We start from the raw sequence: 17,906 nt of genomic DNA on the forward strand, positions 1-17,906 counted from the left end.
CTGAGCCATGGATGGTCAGCACTATGGGTGTTTGTAGATATGTTACTGTTGTCACTGTTGGGGTTAGGGTTGGGCTGTTCTACCTGTTGATATTGTTCTGTGGTACACTCCAGTTGGCTCCGCCTACCTGGGGAAGTATAAAGGTCACTGCACTGCCTGGTGACCCTTTAGTCTGGGATTGTATTGTATATAGTGTGCTCCATTCTTGTTGGTAATAAAAGCCTTTATTTCCCGGGTACAATCTAGCCTCCCGAGTGATTTAATCGCGCATCAGTAACCATCAGGATGGCACTAGGAACTAATGCATAGGAACCAAAAACCCCATTGTTGTACATCTCCTCTGTTTTATAAGTTGAACACTATGCCCCTAGTTATAGAATTTGTGATTACGTTCAACATTGAGATGGTTATTCTATCTATACCCTCTATGGGAAAGTCCTAAAGTAAAAGTAAAAAATTAATTATTAGTCACAAGTAAGGCTTACATTAACAATGCAATGAAGTTACTGTGAAATTCCCCAGTGGTGCAATGGTGCCTCTGGGCCTGAAACTTTGAGTTCAAGTCCTGATGCACTATCAATTACGACATGAAGACTCCTGTGAGTGAGGGAAACTAATAGGCTTTTATTCACAGAGAACAGGAGCACACCCTTGTAGCTGACCTGGTCTAGACTGAGGCGAGGAGGAGGGACCATCACCTTTATACCCCACTCTGGGTGGAAAGGGAGGAGTCTCGGGCCAGGTGCAGCATGGGTGTGTCCAGGCACATACATGTAGGAACAGTGGTTCACCACAAGTCCCACTTCAGTACTTGATGGCCATTGAAGGTGCACATATAATGTGGGCAAAGAAGTTGGTTATCAACCTGTGAATCTTTCCCAACATGCCTGCTGGAATGAGGCAAGAACAGGAGAGCTCCCTGGTCAGCCATACCTTAGAAGGCAACAGCAAACCACTGCAGGACTATAATTATGGTAATGGTAGCCAATGGTCTCCAACTCCATCCCAGGGCATGGTACCTGAGGAGGGCACTGTCTTGTGATCTTGGCTGGTATTATAAAGATCACCCCTGAGCCTTCTCTTTTACAATTTGCACATAGCAAACACCGATAGTCTTTACTTACAATTCAGGTGACTAATCTCAGCATTAAATTTAGTTACCCTCTGCTGCACTCTCACTAATGCCATTGATCGCATCTCTGTCTTGTAGGAAGTTGCCCATAAAATATGTTAATGCTTAAAGCTTGACAGAAAGAGATGTAATTTCTGTGCTATTTCTGTCGCTGTGAGTTAACTGCTGAATGCAGATGGCTTTATGCTCCATGACTGCTAAGCAATTAGAGAAGCCACCCTACAGTATAGTTTAGGATCAAAGTCATTCTTACCAGTTAAGACACACTGCTGCTTTGATTACTCATTCAATCAACATTGACAAGTGATGTTCTCAAATTGTACTTGATCTTCAAGAGAAAGGCACCTTGGCAACCTAAAGATCCCTTTGAATTTCAGTTTATATTTACTTCTGTCCATAACCCACATCTTTGACAATTCTTTTTGATTTTTGGACTAAATTGTGAGCTTTCTTTCTGCATTTGAACTTTAATTTTATCCAGAAATAACAAGCAAATCTTGCCCTCACGCAGCAAAACCTGCTCTAGATTTAGGCTTGGGTTGACCATTGATGAGTAACATTCATACCACGCTAGTGAGAGGTACTGACCATATCCAACAAGAGGGATCTAACTCCCGTCCCTTGACAGACGATGGCATTACCATTGCTCAATCCTCCATCCTCAATATCCCTAGTGACCAGAAATTGAACTGGATCAGCCATATAAACTTCAGGGCTTCAAGAACGGGTCAGAAGCTGGTTACTCTTTGATGAGTAACTTGTCTCCTGATTCCTCCAATCATTTACAAGTCAGGAGTGTGATGGAATACAGTCCACTTGGATGAGTGCCGCTCCAAAAACGTCCAAACTTCTCAACACCATCATGGCGGCACAGTCAGCTTGACTGGCAACCCATCTGGCAGTTTAAACATTCACTCCCTCCACCAGCAGTGCACGGTTGCAGCTGTGTGTACCATCTGCAAAATGCACTGCAACAACTTGCCAAGGCTTCTTTGACACGTCTTCTAAATCTGCAATGTCAACGATCTGGAAAAGCAAGGGAGGCAGACACATGGGAATACCAGTCCCTACAAGCCACGCAGCATCCTGACTTGGAAATATGTCACCATTTCTTCATCACCACTGGGTCAAAATCTTGGATCTCCCTCCCTAACAGCACGGTGGATGTACCTGCACTGTGGATGTACCTACACTGCTGGACTGCAGTGGTTAAAGGAAGGGGGCACATTGCCACCTTCTCAAGGGCAATTAGGGATAAGCAATAAAAGCTGGCCTTGTCCCAACAATGAATAGAAAAATATACTGGCTTCTGTTCAGAACGGAGTTGGTCTGCTAATGCAAACTATTGTCCGATCCGGAATATGCTGGGAAAAACCTTGGAATGTGAACATGTGGTGGCAAACATTAAAGATTCAAATTGGTTGCAAATTCTTAAGCCATTTCAAATTTATGCTGGACTTGCAGAAGAATAAAGTAAATATGATTAATAGTAGTAAACTCACCTTTCACTCTGCAGTAATTATTGGAAGTTGTAAGCGTCACTTGTCCACTCATTAGGGAATAGCTTGCTTTTCCGCTTTAGTGGATACCCATGTTTCTTCTTGCATCTGCTGCTGTTTGTGAATAATGGAGATTGTTGGAAATATTCAGCAAGCCTGGCAGAATTTATAGAGAGAGATAAAGATTTAGGATGGGATTTTCTGCCTGCGCTCGCCCCAAAACCGGAGAATCCCGCCTGAGGTCAATGGACCTTCGCGGGCTGGGGGCTGACTACGCTACAGTGTGGGGGTAGGGCCTGGGTGGGGTTGTGGTCGGTGCAGACTCGATGGGCCGAATGGCCTCCTTCTGCACTGTAGGGTTTCTATGAGTTCCCGCGGTGGATGGGACGGGAGAATTCCCTCCTTTAAAGTTCAGAATGTACTGATAAGTCAGTGACCTGAAATGTTGGGTTGGTCTTTACTGCGAGCCTCGGGATCACAGCATCAGGCCAAAATGCAGGACCCATGCCAGCACTTGCCGGCATCAGAAATTTTACCACAGGTGGCCCCCTAATTGGCCACCAAATAACGACAGAAGGTGGGCTCCTTGAAGGCCCAGCAGCCCGAACGGAAGAGATTGACGGTGCTGAGGCAGGTGGAGTGCCTTGAAAGCATCTTAAAATTAGATCGATTCACAGAGGCGTACATTTTCCTTTTATTAAGGAGCAGATCCTCCTTTCCCCCTGCCATCAATAAATGATAGATTTTCATCTGTTTTCTCAAAACAGAGATGCTCTCAGACAGGGGTGGAGAAATCAAAATTTAGGGAGGCAAGGGTGCTAGGCCCTGTGGGAAACTTCGGGGCCGCAGGCACATGATGTCCTCTTCAGGCCATGAAGTGTCCAGCTTTGGCCCTCTTGGGCTGCTGTAAAGAGGCCACCTGCATGATACTAGCAGCCTCCCAACATTTAGAAACTTTCTGCCATCTATCACCCCTTCCCATTCCCCCTACCTGTGTCTCTGCCACTCATGGGCTGGGTAAAATGCAGTTCATTCTTTGTTTCCCTTTCCACAGGTCCTTACTGAGTACTTCTAGCATTTTCTGCTTTGAATGCAGATGTCCAACATCTACGGTATTTTTCCTTTTGTATTCATTTGTGTTCTGGCTCTTTACAGCCTAACTATAACCTTTCTCCTGTCCACTTCCCAACCCGCATTGTTCAATTCCCTATCCTTGGCAAAGCTGCATTTTATTTTGTCCAGGGATTCATATCTCCAAGTTTTGGTGAGACAACAAGATCTCGTCAGGTGAACATAAAACACCTGCGCGCTTGGAAAAACTTTCAAAGAAGCAATTGAGAGTCTGGAAAACATTTGGCAAATGTTCTCACAGGTTTATGAGCATATGGCAAACGTTTCATCACTGGGCATGTTTCTGCAGGCAATAAAATGAAAGAATATTTTTAACAAACCGAATTCTGTACAAAGCTACATTGCTGAAGTTCATTCTGGGGCTGCAGGAGAAACTTTCCTGGCAGCCAACATAACAGTTGGAAGCTAATTGAGCACTGAAATCTTTGGTCGCTGCAGGGTGTCCAATTTCCCCTTAAAGGAGAAAGCAGATCTGGTGGCGCAGTAGGTATGTCCTTGCCTCTGAACTGGTAGTTCTGTGTTCGAGTCCTACCCCAGGTTTTGATGACCAAGCTGGCAACAGGTTAGCAGCCTGTCCTAGGAAATCCTAGTTGTGGGAAGAGGCAGCTTTGTCTGCCTCGTTGTCCCTGCAGATACAGAAGAGATGATGAATGGAAAAGCAAAGCACGGGGAGACGCTGGCCTAGTGGTGTTATTGCTAGGCTATTAATCCAGAAACTCAGCTAATGTTCTGGGGACCCGGGTTCGAATCCTGCCACGGCAGATGGTGGAATTTGAATTCAATAAAAAAAATCTGGAATTAAGAATCCACTGATGACCATGAAACCATTGTCAATTGTCGGAAAAACCCATCTCCTTCACTAATGTCCTTTAGGGAAGGAAATCTGGCTTTTTATTTCATACGCCCACTGTTACATCCCTGATAGAGACTAATGCCTTTTTAATAAGATATTTGGGTTCCCAGTGACTGACTCAAAGGAATCATGGAAGGTTTTAAGACTTTTACTGTGACAAACAACTCGAAGCAACATTGACAAAATATTACTTAGTAGGCAACTACAGAAAAGATGACCCTAATGCCTTAACACGACTGATAATCCTATACCACATTATACTTTACAGCATCCTCTCTGCAGAATTGCAATCTTTACAGGACCCAGTCCAAGGTGACTCTCCAGTTCCAATGGGTTCACTTCTCCCCATTCCGCCAAGTCATGCCATCCAGCAATTATCGAAGGCATTCCCTCAGTCATCTAAGAATTTTTGAACCAACTTTCAGCAGTAAGGCCCACACCACTGATTTTGTCCACCGGTTTCGCCAGGGAAAATCTTCCAAGTCTTTAGATTGCCATGGGATGTGTCTCTTTGACCAGTGACCGTCCTCCCTCCCACATTCTGCCTTGTAGCTCACAGAAGATCAGCACCTTTCTCCAATCTGCTGAACACACCAGCTGCAACCTGTGTCCCTGTAAGACTTCTCTCCCCCTCTCTCTCTCTCTCTCTGTCCAAAAGGTCTGAGACAGCAACTCTGTCCAGTCAGCCTACCTGCTCTTGCTTTTGTTTACAGGTTTTAACATTTTGCACCATCCTCTCAGCAAGTCTCAACCTGGGCCTCCAGTCTCCATGATAACCTAACCCCCACAGGCCTGTTGTCAGGCAAAACACATAACACTCTTTATTACTCCATTTTACGTTAAATTAAAAAGCTGGTTTAAAAGATAACAATCCTCAAAATCTTGCATTCAGAACACCTCAGTGAACTTAGATCCAGCAGAGGCAAACAAAGTGGTGTAATTCACTTCTTTTGAATGAGTTTCTTTCCAGTGTTTATTTTTGTAATCAGTTGCCTGAATTGTTAGCCTGTGCTGACAATTTAGGAACAATTATGTTTAAATGTTGACCCATAGCAACAACCTTTGCAATGGTCTGACAAAACCGATCATTAACTGTTCGTTCATGTGCTGTAACTAATCATTAAAAAAAATGCTACTCCCTGGTCATGATTCATGCCGAAGTATTTTCGTAAATATTTCTGCAAGTTCTTTCTTTAAGATATTGAAGGACCATCAATAAAACGTTTTCCAGTTGTCTCATCTTGGAGTCCTGGTATTTACCGGTGGAAGTTTGCATTTCGTGGAGGAAACTGGACTGTTTATTTCATCTGGAAAATCTGGTTAAGTGGAACAGGGTTTGCATGTGTACATCCTCCTGACTGTGGTAAAGATCAGCGTGACACCACATTATAATGTAATATACCAGCTGGAGCTGTTGGCAGACAAGTTAATCCAGCCATCAAACTGAGATAGTGGCCAACAGTGGCAGCAACAGCAGCGTTGAATTATGCAGCTGTTGCTGTGCAAGCCTTCTCACTGTGTTTGTCCGTCACCTCTACTTTAAAGTTGTAGCATTACTTCTTGTTGTTTCCTTCAGTAGTATGATTTTTACAAAATGGAGGAATGGGAGAGAAAATATATGCCTGGGATCCGAGCTCTGATCCAGGCACAGATTTCAAATCCGATCCGCTCCTATTATATTCGTTATGTAAAAGTCATAACCCAAGCAGATCATTTGTAGCCACAGTTAGGATTCAGCTGTACAGAAGACCCTTTCTGATGATCCTGCAACACATTTTGTTGTTGAGGCTTCGCATTCATACCAACATGGGATGGTGGAGGAGAGTTTCTGCATGTTTTTTTTTCCAATGCAATTTGCTCATAATTGGCCAAGTCAGAGCATAAGTTGGAGGAAGTTCAAGTGCAAATTACACGTAGCTTAAATTCGGTTTCCGCCATCTATTGATGTTGGTTTCAGAAGTCTCACACTGGAACCCAGGCCCGCACACACAACTGCTGTGCACCTCATTCCCCGTGGCCCCACCCCCCTTGCTTCCTTCTCCTAACCAAATGAACTACTAGTTGCATCCATTTGTGGACCTTCAAGCAGGCTTTTAAAATTATGCAATTTTTGTTGCAAGGCCTCTCATAAGCAGCTTTATTTAAAAAATCATTATGAAAAAATTGACTACACCACTGAAATTAATAAATGGCACTATATAGATTTTAAGCATCATTTCTCAATTATTTAAAATCTGGTCAGTCAGACACTGAAAATTTATTTTTTGTGATACATTTTCGGCTGAATTACTTTAACTGTTCTTGAACATATCAAGGAACACTTTTTGATTGCAAGAAAATGAAAATAAAACAATTACGTTTGGGAATAGAGCCTGAATGTAGCTCGGCAGTATGCAAATGAGTTTGAGCAGAAACTGGAACAAAAGTTCAATGTGGACAACTGGTGCAATAGGTGCCTGGGTCACTGAGTGATTGCACCCAAAGTGGAAACTCTACCCCACAGTCTCGAGGCAAGCCCAAGGAAAATCCCGCAGTATTAAATGTCTACAGAGAGCTTGTGAATTTTGTGTGTAACTGCTTCATAATAAAGATATTTATAGTTTGTAAAAGCTGTGAGACTTCAGTTGTAAAACCTAGATGTTAACAGATGTATAATCTATTTGATTTGTGTCTCTAAATGTGGTGTAACTTAAGACACTATGGCCTGAATTTTCACCGAATCTGGCTGATGTGTGAACTCTTTAAAAGTGGCAGCGGGTCTGGATTTCAGGATTGCCAAGCCCATTCTCTGCCTGAGAAATTTCCGGTCGTGCTTATAAAGGGTGTGGGCTGGTTCTTGTCAAAAGCCCACATCCAGTACTCCTGACCTGGCTAACTCTATAGGCATCTCCCAATCCTTGGCAATTTTCATTGGGTCAGGTCAGCTTTTTAAAGAGCCATCGTTCATGGCTCCTGAGAGGAGTCGTGAACCCTAGTCTGCAGGAGGGAACCTCTTAAACAGCAAGTTTGAAAGTTTCCCTTCATGTCCCCCGATGTCAGATTATACCCCACATGGTTTCTCATGCACTTCCACCCATTCCCAATGTTGCCTCATTCCACCTGTGCCTTTCCAACCAACCGCTTATTATTCCTCATGTCCCCTGTGCCTAGCAATGGCAGTTCCATGCCGAATGTCCCACTGTACATTTTTCAGAACCAATGAACCCTACAGTGTACAGTGGGATATTTTTTTTTAAAATGGCTAATAAAGTTTATTTATTAGTGTCACTGCAAGTTACTGTGAAACTAAATCATTCATTGAGAAATTTCTCCTATGTTTGAAACAAAACATCTAATGTACAAACTAATAAAAATGTCAATCATCCAGGCCTTTTGAAGTCTCAAAAACCACAAACCCTTGAAACTACTACAGCTTTTTAAAATTCATTCTTTCATGATATATGGACATCTCTGCTGGCCATCCCAAATTACTTTTGAATTGAATGGCTCGAATATCTATTTCAGAGAGCAGTTAAGAGTCAACCACATAGCTGTGGGTTTGGAGTCATATGTAGGGCAGATAGGGTAAGGATGATAGATTTCCTTCCCTAAAGGACGTTAGTGAACCAGATGGGTTTTTCCAATAATCAGTGATCGTTTCATGATTGCCATCTCTGAGACTAGCATTCAATTCAGATTTATTAATTGAATTTAAATTCCATGAGCTGCTATTGTAGAATTTGAATGGATATTCTCCGAGCTTGGTGTCAGGCTTATTAGTTCAGTGACTTTACCACTATTGCCACCATCTCCTCCATTATTATAATAATACCATTATTTGATTGATAACTCAGGCCCTCTGATCTCGGTGATCAATTTCACAATGTTTGCTTACACAAATTAAGTGGTCTCAAGGGTCATGGGGGGCATGGATGGGGCATGGGGAGTGTTTGGAGGGTGAATGAGTATGGAGGGCAGTGGCGAGGGATGAAGGGTCTTTGTGTTTTGACTTTAGTTGAGACAAAGTTCCATGGCAGTAAGGTGAGCCTTATTTCAACAGCGCTTCATTCTCTCTTCCCCTACCCACCTTGAGGATGAAAATCCAGACCAATATAACCATTTTGTCTTTTCAATAACTACAAAGCATTGGTTGTTGGGTAAAAGTAGGAACAGAAATGATCTCAAATTGTGAGTGCATTTTGTTAATAACAAGGGCGTGCATTTTCTCTTAAGCCATATTGGCAGCATGTGTCACAAGGTTGTGCTCCTCGATCCTCCAATTGCAAATTCACACCATATTTGTTGAGTAAATAATGAGAAAGTAGTGCAGCAAGTATAGTGACAGATCAGGAGCAGTGGAACCTATGTCTGGAAAAAAAAAACCAAGGTACTGGAGCCTGACCCAATGGCGGCTTGCATTTACATAGTGTCTTTGACACATTAAATTTTCCAAGGTGACTCATGAGAGTGTGATCGAGCACAATTTCACACTTGAGCTGGTTATGGAGAGAGAGGAAGCAGGCCATTTTCGAGGTAGAAATGAGATAGAAAGGTGGAGAAGTTTTGGGAGTGAATCCCAGCTCTTAAAACCTTAGCTGAAGGCATTGGAGCAATTAAAATAGTGAGAGCACACGAGGCCATAATTGAAGGAGCACAGGTATCTTGGTGAATTGTAGGACTGGACGAGGTCACAAAGGTAAGGAAGAATGAGGCTATGGAAGGTTTTGAAAACAAGTGAGAAGTTTTAATTGCAAGCCAATGTGGGTCAACGAGAAGATACGTACTGAGAGAAATGAACTTTCTGCAAGTTTGGACCTGGTTAACAGAGTTTTAGATGACATCAAGTTTACTGAGGGTGGAAGATAGAAGGTCAGTCAGGAGTGTGCTGGAATAATCAAGTCTCAAGGTAACAGTTGTTTGGGAGAGGAATTCAGCACCAGATGGACTTGGCTAAAGGAACTGTCGTGAAATAATAGAGGTGCTAATAAGTAGTTTGAGCAATGTTTTTTAATTAATTCATTAGTGGGACGTGGGTGTCGCTGGCTGGACAGTGTTTATTGCCCATCCCTGGTTGCCCTTGAGTAGGTGGTGGTGAGCTATAGGTGGTGCAGTACATGTGCTGTGGGTTGACCCACAATGCCGTTAGGGAAGGGATTCCAGGATTTTGACCCAGCAACTGTCCTGGAACGGCGATATATTTCCAAGTCAGGATAGTGAATGACTTGGAGGAGAACTTGTAGGTGGTGGTGTTCCCATGTACCTCCTGCCTTGTCCTTCTAGATGGAAGTGGTTGTGGGTTTGAAAGGTTCTGGCGAAGGATCTTTGGTGAATTTCTGCTGTGAATCTTGTACATAGTACACACTGCTGCTACTGAGCGTCGGTGGTGGAGGGAGTCGATGTGGTGCCAATTAAGCGGGCTGCTTTGTCTGGATGGATGTGGATATATAGCTGGAACTTCATCTTCGAGTCATCAAGGTTCTGAGCAGTCTGGTTAAGTTGCAGGGAGAAGGATGGAGTCGGTGATTCGGAAGTGGAGTTGATGGTGGGAACAGAAGACAAAGACTGTGGTGTTCCCAATATTTAGTTGGAGAACATTTCTGCCGAACCAGCATTGGATGCCAGACAAGCAGTTGGACAATTGGGGCCCAGGTGTTGTGGTGGTGAGGTCGAGCTGGGAGTGTCATCAGCATACATGTGGAAACTGATGCTGTGGTTTCAGATATTGTCACTCGCAGTTAAGAAATGTGAGGGGACACATGTGAGAGCAGTAGCTCTAATCTGAGAAGGTGGGGGTGTACAGCCAGCACAGATTTAATTTGATTGATGAGTTTGTACTGACACCATGGTATAAATATATGAAGAAGTATTCCAAAGAGTCCTGTGTGTATGGGGTTGTCCCTTGAACTACATGCTAGTTCTAGCTATATTTCATCACTAATTACAATCATGTTGAACGCACAAGCGTAATAAACATGAAGATAAAATTCAGAACATGGCTGCCTGTCAAGTATTTATTTTGCCACTTAATTACAGTGTAAATTTACAATGAGGTTCCAAGAGTAAGTCACTAAATATATTATCAGAGAGTCATGGAGGTGAATTTTCCAGTCCTGCCCTTCATGGGAATTGTAGCGGGCGTGGATCATGGAAAGGTCTGTTGACGCGGGTGAGATTTTCCGGTTTCGAGGTGAGCACGGTTGGAAAATCCCGCCCCTAGAGTTTTACAGCACAGAAAGTGGCCCTTTGGCCCATCATGTCCGTGCCGAGCATCAAACACCTATCTATTCTAATCTCATCTTCCCACCTTAGTCTGTAGCTTTATATAGAATCCTTTACAGCACAGGAGGAGGTCATTTGGTCCATCGAGTCTGCACCGATTCTCTGAAAGATTCCCACCGTCCACCGGATGAAAAAGTTTTTCCTCAAATCCGCTCTAAATCTCCTGCCCTTTACCTTAAATCTGTGCCCCTGATTATTGACCCCACCACTAAGGGGAAAGATTTCTTTCCATCTACCTTATCTATATCCCTCATAATTTTGTATACTTCAATGAAGTCTCTCCTCAGCCTTCTCTGATCTCAGGAAACAACCGCAGTCTATCCAACCTCTCTTCATAGCTGGAACCCTCCAGCCCAGGCAACATCCTGGTGAATCTCCTCTGCTCCCTTTCTAGTGGAATCACATCCTTCCCATAGTGTGGCGACCAGAACTGCACACAGTACCCTAGCTGTGACCTAACGAGTGTTTTATACAGCTCCATCATAACCTCTCTGCTCTTGTATTCTATGCCTCGGCTAAAAGGCAAGAAGTGTCCCATATGCCGCCTTAAGCACCTTCTCTACCTGTCCTGCTGCCTTTAGGGGCCTTGGGACATGCACCCAATGTCTCTCTGGTCCTCTGTACATCCCAGTCTCCTACCATTATTTGTACATTCCTTTGGCTTGTTAGTCCTCCCAAACTACATCATCTCACACGTTTCAGGGTTGAATTCCATTTGCCACTGTTCTGCCCAGACCAACCTATCTGTATCATCCAGTAACCAAGGTTTTCCTCCTTGTTATTTACCACACCACCAATTTTAGCGTCATCTGTGAACTTGCTGATTGCTCCCCCCACATTCACATCCAGATCGTCAATGTACACTACACACAGCAAGGGACCTCCAGCAATTGAACATATTGCTGATTCTAAGCCCTCCTGTGCTGATCCTTAATGAACCAAGTGGCTATGGTAATCGTAGTATAATTCCGCAAACTCCATTTCCCCATTTATTTCAATAGGGTGAGGAGTTACGATAATTAGCTGTTATACATTAATGCTGACGGTTTTTATGGAGTAGTGCAGAAACACTGTGAAATAATGAAATGGCATAAGTCATTCAAAGATCACAGTACAGAGATAAAAGCAAAATACTGCAGATGCTGGAATCTGAAACAAAAACAAAAAGTGCTGGAAAATCCCAACAGGTCTGACAGCATCTGACGTAGGGTCATCCAGACTCGAAGCATTGGCTCTATTCTCTCAATAAGAAGTTTAACAACACCAGGTTAAAGTCCAGCAGGTTTATTTGGTAGCAAATGCCACTAGCTTTCGGAGCGCTGTCCCTTCGTCAGGTGGAGTGGAGATCTGCTCACAAACGGGGCATACAGAGACACAAACTCAATTTACAGAATAATGATTGGAATGCAGTCTTTACAGATAATCAAGTCTTAAAGGTACAAACAATGTGAGTGGAGAGAGCATTAAGTATAGGTTAAAGAGATGTGTATTGTCTCCAGTCAGGACAGCCAGTGAGATTCTGCAAGTCCAGGCAAGCTGTGGGGGTTACAGATAGTGTGACATGAGCCCAAGATCCCGGTTTAGGCCGTCCTCATGTGTGCAGAACTTGGCAATCAGTTTCTGCTCAGTGACTCTGTGCTGTCGTGTGTCGTGAAGGCCGCCTTGGAGAACGCTTACGTGAAGATCAGAGGCCGAATGCCCGTGACCGCTGAAGTGCTCCCCAACAGGAAGAGAACAGTCTTGCCTGGTGATTGTCGAGCGGTGTTCATTCATCTGTTGTCGTAGCGTCTGCATGGTTTTCATGGTTACCATCTCACGTGAGAACACCATCCACCAGGTACACGCTACATACTCTTGCAACTCGGCCAACGGTGTCTACCTGATATGCTGCAGGAAAGGATGTCCTGAGGCATGGTGCATTGGGGAAACCATGCAGACACTACGACAACGGATGAATGAACACTGCTCAACAATCACCAGGCAAGACTGTTCTCTTCCTGTTGGGGAGCACTTCAGCGGTCACGGGCATTCGGCCTCTGATCTTCACGTAAGCGTTCTCCAAGGCGGCCTTCATGACACACGACAGCGCAGAGTCACTGAGCAGAAACTGATAGCCAAGTTCTGCACACATGAGGACGGCCTCAACCGGGATGTTGGGTTCATGTCACACTATCTGTAACCCCCACAGCTTGCCTGGACTTGCAGAATCTCACTGGCTGTCCTGTCTGGAGACAATACACATCTCTTTAACCTATACTTAATGCTCCCTCCACTCACATTGTTTGTACCTTTAAGACTTGATTATCTGTAAAGACTGCATTCCAATCATTATTCTGTAAATTGAGTTTGTGTCTCTGTATGCCCTGTTTGTGAGCATTTCTCCACTCCACCTGACGAAGGGGCAGCGTTCCGAAAGCTAATGGCATTTGCTACCAAATAAACCTGTTGGACTTTAACCTGGTGCTGTTAAACTTCTTACTGTGTTTACCCCAGTCCAACGCCGACATCTCCACATCTATTCTCTCACCACAGATGCTGTCAGACCTGCTGAGATTTTCCAGCATTTTCTGTTTTTGTTGCCAAAGAAAAGTACAGCACAGGAACAGGCCCTTCAGCCCTCCAAGCCCCTGCTGATCATGATGCCCTAACTAAACTAAAAAAAAACTGCCCTTTGTCCATATCCCTCTATTCCCTCCCTATTCCTGTACCCGTCCAGATGCCTCTTAAATGTTGCTAAGAGTCAACCACATTGCTGTGAATCTGGAGTCTCATGTAGGCCAGACGAGGGAAGGATGGCAGATTTCCTTCTTTGAAGGACATTAGTGAACAAGATGGATTTTTGCACCAATCGACAATGGTCACCGGATTTCTATTGAATTCAAATTTTACCATTGGACTTGGAACCTGGACCACCTGAACATTACCCTGGGTCTCTGGATTACTAGCCCAGTGACAATACCACTGTGCCACAGCCTCCTCTAAATTTCCATAAATCATCCATCAGTTTCCTGAAATCTTTGCGCCGTAACAGTGGCACGTGATGTAGAAGGCCGCCTTGAAGAACGCTTACGTGAAGATCAGAGGCCGAATGCCCATGACCACTGAAGTGCTCCCCAGCAGGAAGTCTGGCCTGGTGATTGTCGAGCGGTGTTCATTCATCCATTGTTGTAGCGTCTGCATGGTTACCATCTCATGTGAGAACACCATCCACCAGGTACACGCTACATCACGATATGCAAACTTTTAGCAAATTCAGGCCCAATTATTTTACAGATGAAGTCAGAAGAATTTTTTTTTCCCTCCAACCTCAGCGTATTGCCAAACCTGGATATGTTGCTGACTGCTAAATTATGTAAGAGCACGCAAAGTACCGACTGCAAAGTGAGTTCATAATTTCCTCTGAAAAACAAAATTCTGCATGTGATTTGTGATTTGTGTGCCATGAGCTTGTAATTCTGAACAGACTTCCAATGTGCTGCTGCTACTTTCTTTGGTTGAAACCAAGTCAAAAAATTGTTAACCCTTTCCAGCAATAGACTGGAGAAGTTGTCATTGTACAAACCACATGTAAATCTATCTTCCATCAATACACTGCAGTGTTTCATATTTTTATTGAAACATGCCATTCTCTTATATAGCTATGCAGTTCATGATTCGCATTTCATTTATAGAATCCGACGGAAAATAAATCTGTGATTGGAGCTCCCTCTGTTCTGTGTTAAATTGCTTTGAAAATTCTATCTTCAAGCTACCCTGATGTGCAATATTTGCACAAATTCAATTATGAGAGCTTCCCCGATGATTACATTTGTTTTGGCAAATTGAATCATAATTGAGCTTAACAGTCAAGGTTTAAATAAATAGTATTAATTGGCTAAACATGACTTGAAGTAGTCACCAGGGTAACACCAATGTGACCAGGCACTATTAGTCCAAACACTACGGTTGGGAGCGAAAAATATTGCGAGAAGGCCTTAAGTCACATTTCCCATCGACGTAAATACAGGACACGATTGTCAGTGGCGGGCTATGTTTCCTGCCCTTCAATGTCAGGAATCTCATTGTAGCATATTATTATTGGGCCCACATTGGAATCATACCCCATGTCAGATAATGTTTCCATGATGACGGATATACGACTGGCTTCAAAAGGCGTATACCTGGTGAGCAGAACTTTGAGGGGAGATTAGAGTAAGTCCACTCATGTTGGCAGCTCTGCATCTTCCGGGATGGGGTTGGGTGGCAGGGAGGGAGGGGAAGTGGGGGGGGGGGGCTGGGCAGCAGGTGAGTTGGATCGAGATTGAGTGGGGTGGGCGATAGGGGTAAGTAGGGGGGATACAGAGGGTGAGTGGGCAGGGGATTGGGGTTGAATGTGGGGTGACAGGGGAAGAGTCGGCGGGGCGGGGGGGGGGTGGGTCAAAGGATGAACTTGGGTGCAGAATGTCCCCTGGGTCTGGCAGCCATCACTTCCCAGTGAACATTGAAGAATGCTGGCTGTGAGCAGGGGTGGACTTTAAATATGGTGCCTTGGTCTCGGCCCTTGCTGCCAACCCACCCTACACCCCTTCTTTCCCCCACCCCCCCACAACCACGAATCCCTTCCGCCATTAGTCATTTCTAGCTAGGGTCACTCTGTGACCCTGGGCCTCTGTTGGATGACATTTTGGCAGCAGCCACTACCTCCCAGTGATGCTGCTGAGCAAAAGAGTTGGCAACCTCCAATTGACTGTCAACTCTCGGTTGGCAGGACATCTTGTCACCAAAGTCCTGTTCCTGTAGAAGGTCCACAGTGGCCCCTTAACTGCCTGATTGGTCCGTGATTTGTTAGGCCTTCCTGAAAGATGGCAATGTGGGCCTCTCACCAGCTCTCAGGTGAGACCTTTGTCACCTCCACAAGATTCTAGGATCTTCTTCCCTCCTATTGTTCAGGGAAATTACTCACTGTCAATTCTTTTTTAAAAAGTGAACCATTATTGAAATGTGTTTTAACAGAAACTCGCACCCTGCATTGTTTATCATCAATATTCTGCCTATTTTTGTTCTCTCCATGAGGGTTCAGGTGTCACAAAGGAAGCTATTAAGAAAATCTTATTTAGTTTAATACTTTTTGAAGAAGTTGTGGACTTGGTGGTGTTCTTGACACAGCTGAAAGCACTGGAGGAATAAATTTAAATTGGCTCCTCGCTGTTAGTTTGATAATGCCAAATAGAATGTACAAAGCAGGAACTCTGCCTTCTCCAAGGCAAAATACAGAACACATGGGTCTGGAATACGATTGATTTCAAGCTTGTATTTTTTTCGCTGACTGCAGCTTTGCACAGTTTTATGGGTCCATGTAGACTTTAACAATTTCATTTTATGTGCGAAACACTATGATGCCGAACAGGAGCGCAAATAAGCTCCTTCTCAATGGGAATGGAGGGAGATCCAATGCAGGCAGCTATTGCACACTCTTTAGCAGAGCCCGAGCAATTAGTTCTCTGTGTACTTTGTCAATCTGGAAAGAATGCATGGTGCAGAGAGTTCTGAAAGGAATATAAAATATTTCTTTCAAAATTCTGAAGTGATAAATTGTAGATCTTAGCGATGAGATGTAAGCTGCGTGCAGGTTCTGTGTAGGATGTCCACTTTACATAATTCCAGACATATGTTTAATAAAAAATGTTCTGCAACAACGAACTTGCAAAAGTTGCAAGTAGGCTTTGAAAATAATACTGTTGTAGATTCCCATTGGACTGAGCCCAATTGAATGTTCTACTTGCGTCTATTTTGAAAACAGGCATATTGAAAACCCATCATGCTCACTTATTTGCAAAGTGATTAAAGGGACCATAGCAGCATGGATACAAAAATGACCAAGGGGTAGAACACTTATACAAGTGGTGAACCATTGTCTTTCACATCGGAGAGCAAAATACAATGGTGTTCCCCAAGGGACTGCTGTCTGTGCACTGGCTTGGATTTGGATGCATAAACAATAATGATAAAACAGAAAACATTCCTCCAGCCCTTGCCCTTCACGCCCACACTCTCACTCACAATGCCCTATCCATGCCAATCTATACCTTTCCACTCATCTCCAATTGTCCCAGAACCCCCATGGCAACTTATTGCTTCTGTACCCACCTGCATGACACCCTATGCCTACTAGTGTCCCTCTACCTACCCCAATATTCCATATCCCTACCAACTTAGCGACAACCCATGCCCATCACTCACCACCACCCTGTCTTCTCACTCCCTCCATGCCATCTCACCTAGCGTCCTTAGATAGTTCCTTATCAGCTTTGACACTCCCAGGATAATTTTGACAGGTTTGATAGCTAGACAGCTCTTGAATATTTCCTTGACAGTGGGTCAGTTTCTTGACAGCTGGACAGCTCTTTGACAGCTTAATAGTTCCAATGATTTGGTGTGCAGATAGTGCATATTCATGTTCACTTTTAACAATCCCAAAGGGTGTCTTGCCTCTCCCAGAGGTGCCCCAAGACAATATTGAGAGGGCTACTATACCTCTCCAAAGGGGTACCCTAGTTATCCAAACACATCCACCAAGTTCAAACTTTCTCCCACATGTTCCATTCTGCACATTCAGCATTATACATTCCTATTCTTCCAAAATCCAACTTCAGTGAGACTGCAGATGATCTAAACAGCCAGTTGCCTCTGTGAATCGTGCATGGGTGAACCCTGGCACAACTTCAGTCTCGCCTCTGCAAAGATGCGAAATGCTGGGTTCAGGGACAGAACTTGGAGTTTCCGGACATCTCCAGAATTTCCACTATAATGGAGAGCCTTTCTGTTGTAGCGAAATTCCGGGCTTGAGAGTTTGAACTGCACTTTATAATTTGATAACATGTATGGGAAGGAAAGGAAGGAGAGAAGGTGGGGACACGGTACTAGTTAAGGATAGCATAATGGCAGTAAAAATAAGTATGTAACTGGCAGCAGATAGAAATAGAATCCATATGGCTTGAGTTAAAAGATGAAGGATCCATCACCCTAATCGGGAAACACAGTAGAGTACCAAATA

The sequence above is a fragment of the Mustelus asterias genome, chromosome 11 (assembly GCF_964213995.1).
Source record: "Mustelus asterias chromosome 11, sMusAst1.hap1.1, whole genome shotgun sequence".
In the NCBI taxonomy this organism is placed as follows: Eukaryota; Metazoa; Chordata; class Chondrichthyes; order Carcharhiniformes; family Triakidae; genus Mustelus; species Mustelus asterias.